At 44.2% G+C, this 9,174-nt stretch overlaps 1 pseudogene; it reads right to left on the bottom strand.

Moving 5' to 3' along the window:
• Positions 1-5,838: 5,838 nt before the first annotated feature.
• On the bottom strand, positions 5,839-5,956 carry LOC126285634 (5S ribosomal RNA; annotated as a pseudogene).
• Positions 5,957-9,174: the final 3,218 nt, after the last annotated feature.

The following is a 9,174-nucleotide window of genomic DNA, read 5'->3' as shown; positions in this document are numbered from 1 at the left end:
ACAGTATAATAATGGCTGAAACGTTAGAAATTTTACCATTCATACCAATATCTTCACATACTGCATGCCTGAAAATTTAGCACAGAGTGCTTCTTGATGTACTGAACACTGAATCAAATGCTGATTCTTTGCTCTTTCAATGCCAACTAAATCTTTAAATTCATTTTGCAACGTATTGTGATATTGTTCCCAATGAATCTGCAGTACCCGTCGGTTATGCGACTGCATGATGTACCATAATGCTCATAAATTAAGGATAATGCTGATACATGACGAAACAACGCTCTGGTGGACGGTTTTCGGGTTTAAATCCCCTCAGGACATGACCATGCTGTGCATCTGACCTGTGGTCGTCGCACGGTGGCACTGGGAGCAGTCCACATACGCAGAGGTGTGTTGATGAATGTCAGAATACGGTGAAGAGAGTATGTGTGCAGACGTTTTCAGACGTGCTAATGGTGACTGCGTGTAGAAAATGGCTCACAAAAGACATATTGATGACGATATGAGATGTAGAATACTAGGACGACTGGAAGCTGGTCAAATACAGCAGGTCATAGCACGGGCCCTCCGTGTGCCACAAAGTGTGTTCTCAAGATTATGACAACGATTCCAGCAGTCAAGAAACCTGTCCAGGCGCTACAGTACGGGACGTCCACAGTGTACAATACCACATGGTTTATTCGCCCGTAAAACATGGTGTCATGATCACAGTACATGGTCATTAGAACAGTAATTCCAGATTATTTTCAAGGACGAGTCCAGGTGTCGTCTGAACGGTGGTTCTCGCCGGGTTTTTATCTGGCGTGAGCCTAGAACCAGATACCAACCCCTTAATGTCCTTGAAAGGGGCCGGTATGGATGTCGTGGTATGATGGTGTGGGGCAGGATTATGATTCGTACACGTACACCCCTACATGTCTCTGACAGCAGAGGAACTGTAACAGGTCAGGTGTATTAGGACGTCAATTTGCATCAGTATGTCCGCCTTTTCAGGGGTAGAGTGGGTCCACCTTCCTCCTGATGGATGATAAGCACGGCCCCACCCAGCTGCCATCTTGGAGTAACTTGAAACAGAAGATATCAGGTGAATGGAGAAGCCAGCCTGTTATACAGACCTAGACCCCATCGACCACGCCTGGGATGGTCTCGGTCGACGAATCGCTTCACGTCTTCGAGCCCCTAGGACACTTCAGCAGCTCCGACAGGCAATGGTGCAAGAGTGGGAGGCTATATCCCAGCAAGTGCTTGACCACCTAATCCACAGTATGCCAACCCGTTGTGCGGATTATGTTCGTGTGCATGGAGATCATAGCCCATATTGATGTAGGGGTACACGCGCAGGTAACAGTGGCGTTTTGTAACACATGTGTTTCGGGACGGTACTCTGAACTTATCACCAATACCGTGGACTCACAGATCTGTATCGTGTGTGTTCCCTATGTGCCTATGCTATTAGCGCCAGTTTTGCGTAGTGCCACGTTGTGTGGCACCGTTGTTCTTGTTGTGGGCTTCAGTCCTGAGACTGGTTTGATGCAGCTCTCCATGCTACCCCATTATGTGCAAGCATTTTCATCTCCCAGTACTTACTGCAGCCCACATCATTCTGAATCTGTTTAGTGTATTCATCTCTTGGTATCCCTCTACGATTTTTACCCTCCACGCTGCCCTCCAATGCTAAATTTGTGATCACTTGGTGCCTCAGAACATGTCCTACTAACCGGTCCCTTCTTTTTGTCAAGTTGTGCCACATACTCCTCTTTTCCCCAATTCTATTCAATACTTCATCATTAGTTATGTGATCTACCCATCTAACCTTCAGCATTCTTCTGCAGCACCACATTTCGAAAGCTTCTGTTCTCTTCTTGTCTAAACTATTTATCGTCCATGTTTCACTTCCATACATGGCTACACTCCATACAAATACTTTCAGAAATGACTTCCTGACGCTTAAATCTATACTCGATGTTAACAGATTTCTCTTCTTCAGAAACGCTTTCCCTGCCATTGCCAGTCTACATTTTATATCCTCTCTACTTCGACATCATCAGTTATTTTGCTCCCCACATAGCAAAACTTCTTTACTACTTTAAGTGCCTCATTTCCTATTCTAATTCCCTCAGCATCACCCGACTTAATTCGACTACATTCCATTATCCTCGTTTTGCTTTTTTTGATGTTCCTCTTATATCCTCCTTTCAAGACACTGTCCATTCCGTTCATCTGCTCGTCGAAGTCCTTTGCTGTCTCTGATAGAATTACAATCTCATCGGCGAACCTCAAAGTATTTATTCCTTCTCCATGGATTTTAATACCTACTCCGAATTTTTCTTTTGTTTCGTTTACTTCTTGCTCAATATAGAGATCGAATAACATCGGGGAGAGGTTACAACCCTGTCTCACTCCCTTCCCAACCGCTGCCTCCCTTTCGCGTCCCCCGACTCTTATAACTGCCATCTGGTCAATAGCCTTTCGATCCCGGTATTTTACCCTTGTCACCTTGAGAATTTGAACGAGAGTACTACAGTCAACATTGTCAAAAGCTTTCTCTAAGTCTACAAGTGCTAGAAACGTAGGTTTGCCTTTCCTAAATCTTTCTTCTAAAATAAGTCGTAAGGTCAGTACAAGGTGTGGCACCACCTGCCGCAATTATCCTTAATTTATGAACATGAGTGTATATTCAAAATTCTCTTCTCTCTCACCAGGCATCCAAATTGATTTTTAAGAGGTTGTGAGGATAGGTCGCTGCAGCGTCTCTTTTACATAAACGTCCAGTGGACCCTTGAACGTACTTCATACCACGAGCCCAAAGCCAAGAAGAAACACAGCTGACAGAAAGATTCTTTCCAACTTAAGAGCGTTGTGGCGACCTAAAATTGCCACGCCGTAATACTCAATGAAATGTGCTGTACTGAGTGCTTTCTCGAAGGAGCGAGCAAAGGCGACACAGGCAGAGCCGTGGCTCGACACTGGCCCGTACGCTCTCCCAGTGTGAAGTTTCGCACGCCGTGGCCGGCCCTGACATAAACACTGGGGCACCAACACCAGGGCCGTCCGGAGTCGCCAAGCGGTTCTAGAGCGGACAGTCGGGAACCGCGCGAACGCTACGGTCGCAGGTTCCAATCCTGCCTCGGGCATGGATGTGTGTAATATCCTTAAGTCAGTTAGGTTTAAGTAGCCCAAAGTTCTAGGGGACTGATGACCTCAGACGTTAAGTCCCATAGTGCTCAGAGCCATTTAAACCATTTTTATCAACACCAGGCAAACTATCAAATAAGGCAGATATCGTGTAGGTACGTCCGGCAGTAAATTTCGTTATTCACGTGTTCCCTGTCGGGACACAGTGAAATCCGTCACCCGAGGCGAAATACACAACTGGCCATTAAAATTGCTGCACCAAAAAGAAATTCAGATGATAGACGGTTATTCATTGGCCAAATATATTATACTAGAACTGACATGTGATTACATTTTCACGCAACTTCGGTTCATTTATCCTGAGAAATCAGTACCCAGAACAACCACCTCTGGCCGTAATAACGGCATTGATACTCCTGGGTATTGAATTAAAAAGAGCTTGGATGGCGCGTACAGGTACAGGTGCCCATGCAGCATCAACACGATACCACAGTTCATCACACGGATGCGACCATAATGATGCTGTAAACAGAACCTTGAGTCATCCGAAAAAATGACGTTTTGCCTTTCGTGCACCCAGGTTCGTCGTTGAGTACCACATCGCAGGCGCTTCTGTCTGTGATGCAGCGTCAAGGGTAACCGCACCCTTGCTCTCCGAGCTGATAGTCCATGCTGCTGCAAACGTCGTCGAACTGTTGGTGCAGATGGTTGTTGTCTTGAAAATGTCCCCATCTGTTGACTCAGGGATCGTGACGTGGCTGCACGATCCGTTACAGCCATGCGGACAAGATGCCTGTCATCTCGACAGCTAGTGATATGAGGCCGTTGGGATCCAGCACGGCATTCCGTATTACTCTCCTGAACCAACCCATTCCAGATTCTGCTAACAGTCATTGGATCTCGACCAACGCGAGGAGCAATGTCGCGACACGATAAACCAAAATCGCGATAGTCTACAATCCGACCTTTATCAAAGTCGGAAACGTGATGATACGCATTTCTTCCTCTTACACGAGGTTTTACAACAACGTTTCGCCAGGCAACGCCGGTCAGGCACTGTTTTTGTATGAGAAATCCGTTGAAACTTCCCTCATATCAGCACGTTGTAGGTGTCGACACCGGCGCCAAGCTTGTGTGACTGCTCTGAAAAGAATATCATTTGCATATCACAGCATCTTCTTCCTGTCGGTCAAATTTCGAATCTGTAGCACGTCATCTTCGTGGCGTAGCAATTTTAATGGCCAGTAGTGTAACAAGGGCTATGGTCTCTGTCGTAACTCTCCGGTATGAAACTGTGTACGGATTAAGGTGCTTTGTATAAAGTTTCTGTGCAGGGAGTTCCAAAGGAACATAAACGTTTCCTGAAATCCCTCTTCCAAGAGACAACGTTGACCTCGAACATACGGCACCCCTCGAAAACACGCTTAGACTAACTGTCTATCATAAAACCAGCAGTGGTGTGTGCCATTTCCATGCAAAAGTCCGCACCTGCCCGCTAGCGCCATCATTAACAAGGACTGAGTGGCGTGAATGGTATAACTGCAGTACGAATGTGTATTATTGCATGCGGGTTACTGTGCAAGCTGTGTACCATGATATCACGAAGAGAACTAATGCCACGAATGTGGTGCAAATGTTATGAAATCGGGGTCGGCATTAGAGACTTCACGGATATACTATATATCATAATAACTCAGAAATGTAGACACAGAAATACATGACGTTACACTTTATCGGTATACTGATTTTAAAGGACAGAAAAAACCTGAACGTGAAGGCATCTGTTGAAGCAGTAAACAACTTTCATCTCAAGAGCAACAGGAACGGTCCCGCAGGAACGGTCTAGTCAAAGTAAGTACGAACTATCTCGACCGCAAGAGACGAGACCCGGTGTACTAGAAGAAATGGATGACAGTTTGTTAGAGAACAACTATTACAGTATTGGCTTCAATTTCTGTGGCATAAAATGTAGGTAAAATTGCAGATTAATTCTAAATTATGCGTCTAGCAAAAGGTAAGGAGGAGCTAGTTTCAAAGGAAACAGACTGTCGCAATTACAAACCATAAAATAGCGTGTAATATCGCTATGTAATAGAACAAGGTCGTATGGATCTACACCCTATTGGCATCTGCAAATGTGGTCGGTAGAAGCGTCTAAATGGTTGACTTGGAAACTTTTAAGCTTCGATTTCTTTTACCGACGGTCTTAAGGATGAATGTGGCATTTCATTCAGACACATTATTACATCTGCCACACATGACACAGAAGACGACAATAGTGCTGATCAGAAGACATGGCTGTTTGTGGAGGAATTGAACGTGTTTATAACAGAGCGGGCCGTGCAGGAGGGAATGTTTGAAACAGTCACCAGAGTCAATTCCATTATGAAATATCTGCATCATCAACGTCGCCTCTCACTTCAGACAAAACTATAGTTAGTGTGCTGTAGGCTGCCTAAAGTTGAACCCCCACTGATGTTTTTTTTTCTTTTTAAAAAAAGCACTCCATCTTCAGGACACGATTGGCCTACCGGGACTATCCGACCGCCGTGTCACCTCAGTGGAGGATGCAGGTAGGAGGGGCGTGGGGTCAGCACACCGCTCTCCCGGTCGTTCTGATGGTATTCTTGACCGAACCCGCTACTGTTCGGTCGAGTAGCTGCTCAGTTGGCATCACGAGGCTGAGTGCACCCCGGAAAATGGCAACAGCGCATGGCGGCCTGGATGGTCACCCATCCAAGTGCCGACCACGCCCGACAGCGCTTACCTTCGGTGATCTCAGGGGAACCGGTGGATCCACTGCGGCAAGGTCATTGCCCCCCTACTTATGTGGCTTTGTTAATGACAGACTAGCAAATTAGTTGTACACCTATTTTCAAGAGGTACAAGGCACTTACCGTCCAGATACTTCAAAGAAACTTGAAACACGACACAGTCACGTGGAGGCAAGTTATTGTGGAAAAATGACTAAAGAATGCATGAAACGTTTTGTAACTTCAGTTCTCAGTAAACGTGTCACAAGCTGTGTGATTCCTGGTCAGGTAATACACATATTACCCTTCTAGAAGCAAGTTTTCCCACCAAGGTTTATATACTAAAGATATTTGCACCGCAAGCAACATCCTCTTGATGTTTACTTCTTTAGGCAGAGCAAGTTCTACATCAGAAGGACTGTTGCTTTGTAAGACTGCTATGTGCCAAACCACGAGTAAACACATGACCCTTACTTCATCGTCACACTTAACTCTGCAACTTACATTCGATTTTATGCACCAAATTGTACGCCTCTGATACAATATCCTTGGCGAAAGGCGTGTTATGACATTGACAAGCCGATATCGTCGTTTTATAATGTAATTACCGTGGCTTTGGTCACTGGACTGCTTGAATGAGAAAGTGAATGCACATTGTTCTCTTCCACTTTGTTTTAACCATATCATCGAAGTCTCGCACCTGCACTAGTAAGATTATTATAACTAGTGTCAGGTGTTTGGATATGTATGACTGGCGCCATTACAACTAATTTAAGCACAGGGTTTTTGGCACTGTTGATTGAAAATGTAATTACACACTGGCGCCACTGAATTACGTATAATTTCAAAATTGCTCTGGGCACTATGAGACTTAAACTGCTGAGGTCATCAGTCCCCTAGAACTTAGAACTATTTAAACTACCTAACCTAAGGACATCACACACGTCCATGCCCGAGGCAGGATTCGAACCTCCAACCGTAGCGGTCACGCTGTTCCAGACTGAAGTGCCTAGAAGCGCACGGCCACACCGGCCGGCTTACGTATAATTTCCCCCATGCATTATCGACATACTGTTGCTTTGTTTCCGTCTATTAAAATATCATTTGTGGTAGAATGGTCACTGTGTTTTGTTACGATAGAGTGTTATTCTAAGCACTATTTCGTTCAGTTCTGTGCCTTCGAGGTCAGAGTCATCCGAAGTAAGAGAGATTTCAGGTGTGCCGGAGGGGAGTGTCGTATGACCGTTGCCATTCACAATATACGTAAATGACCTCAGTTCACTGAGGCTTTTGGCGGATGATGCTGTGGTATATAGAGAGGTTGTAACAATGGAAAATTGTACTGAAATGCAGGAGGATCTGCAACTCATTGACGCATGGTGCAGGGAAAGGCAATTGAATTTCAATGTAGAGAAGTGTAATGTGCTGCGAATACATAGAAAGAAAGAGCCTCTATCATTTAGCTACAATATAGCAGGTCAGCAACTGGAAGCAGTTAATTCCATAAATTATCTGAGAGTACGCATTAGAAGGAATTTACAATGGAATGATCATTTGAAGTTGATCGTCGGTAAAGCAGATGCCAGACTGAGATTCATTGGAAGAATCCTAAGGAAATGCAATCCGAGAACAAAGGAAGTAGGTTACAGTACACTTGCTCGACCACTGCTTGAATATTGCTCACCAGTGTGGGATCCGTATAGATAGGGTTGTTAGAAGAGATAGAGAAGATCCAACGGAGAGCAGCGCGCTTCGTTACAGGATCATTTAGTCATCTCGAAAGCGTTACGGAGAAGATAGATTATCTCAAATGGAAGACTTTGTAGGAGGGACGCTCAAAAGGTCAGTACGGGCTTTTGTTGAAGATTCGAGAACATCCCTTCACCGAGGAGTCCTTTGCTCCCTCCTATGTACATCTCGCGAAGAGACCATGAGGATACAATCAGAGAGATTAGCGCCCACAAGGAGGCATACCGACAATCTTTCTTTCCACGAACAATACGAGACTGGAATAGAAGGGAAAACCGAAAGAGGTACTCAAAGTACCCTTTGCCACACACCGTCAGGTGGCTGGCGGGGTATGGATGCACATGTAGATAAGCTGCTTTCAGGGTTCATTCTGCGACTGATCAAAAAGCTTAAATCATCCAGCCACACAGAATTAATAAAGGAGAAAAATTTTCAGATAAAATGGTTCAGTAAACGAGCTTCGATTGGATATGCGGAACACATGGGGATTAAACTTTAACAAAATTATTTATTAATGAAGCCAAGACGGTGGGTTCAAGGAAAGACAATGTAAACAAAATCTTGCTGGGCTCAAACAAAATTTAATGATGACCAAGTAATTCACTATTTCATAGTCTATTCGGAAACGTCTTGAGGAAAGAGTGGGGAACGGAAGGTACATTATTCACATACACACAACACAAGCCGTGCTTGGAGCAGAACTTAACCAACGCTACATAAATGAAACTGCGGTAAGGAGGTTTGTACCGACCGCGTAGTCAATATTAAATCTGAATTCAGAGAAAGATGATCTGAACACAATTCTGTTCATAGGGAAAACGCGTAAGAGTACCTGCTGAATGGAAACAGAACCATGAAAACGCGATTGAAATGAAAAAAAAGAAACTGTGAAATCTATACGCGAAAGTGAACTGCACCCACAAATCAAACAAATATTCAATTAAATGTAAATTTCAATACCTAAACACCCAGTAACTAATGGTTCATCAAGTGAATGTCACATGGCTCTGACTAACAAAAGAACTCGCTAACCAAGAACAGAAAATGCAAATTATCATTCAGGCAGGTTGCAAAATAGCCATCACTCACGCTAACATGATATTGAAGAAAGAGTTTACTCATTCAGCAAGTGAGTTCTGAGCTGAGGGTTAGTTACAAGTCATCAACACACACGTGGAAACAGATCAACTGGTAATGATTTATCTACATCGCAAACAGGGGAAAAAAATTCAGGGAAAGAACAGATTGTCATCGCATACGAAAACATAATTATTCGCACATTCGCCCAAATTAAAATGGCTTCAGACCAATGTACCCATGACATAACAGACCGTTCTCCACCACGCATTGTTCTGTAGGAACATTCCGACTTCTAAGTAATTATTAAATGTGACTCTCCTAACATTTACCGCAAACGTGTAAACGCAACGCTTCACTATTAATAACTGGAAGAGAAAATAAGAGACCACTTCAGTTAGTCTGAAACAAACTTACACATTTCACAAGCGAAATTAACGAGACCAAGAGAGCGCCT

Source organism: Schistocerca gregaria, chromosome 8, assembly GCF_023897955.1.
Source record: "Schistocerca gregaria isolate iqSchGreg1 chromosome 8, iqSchGreg1.2, whole genome shotgun sequence".
In the NCBI taxonomy this organism is placed as follows: Eukaryota; Metazoa; Arthropoda; class Insecta; order Orthoptera; family Acrididae; genus Schistocerca; species Schistocerca gregaria.
This window is presented reverse-complemented; position numbering and strand designations above follow the sequence as displayed.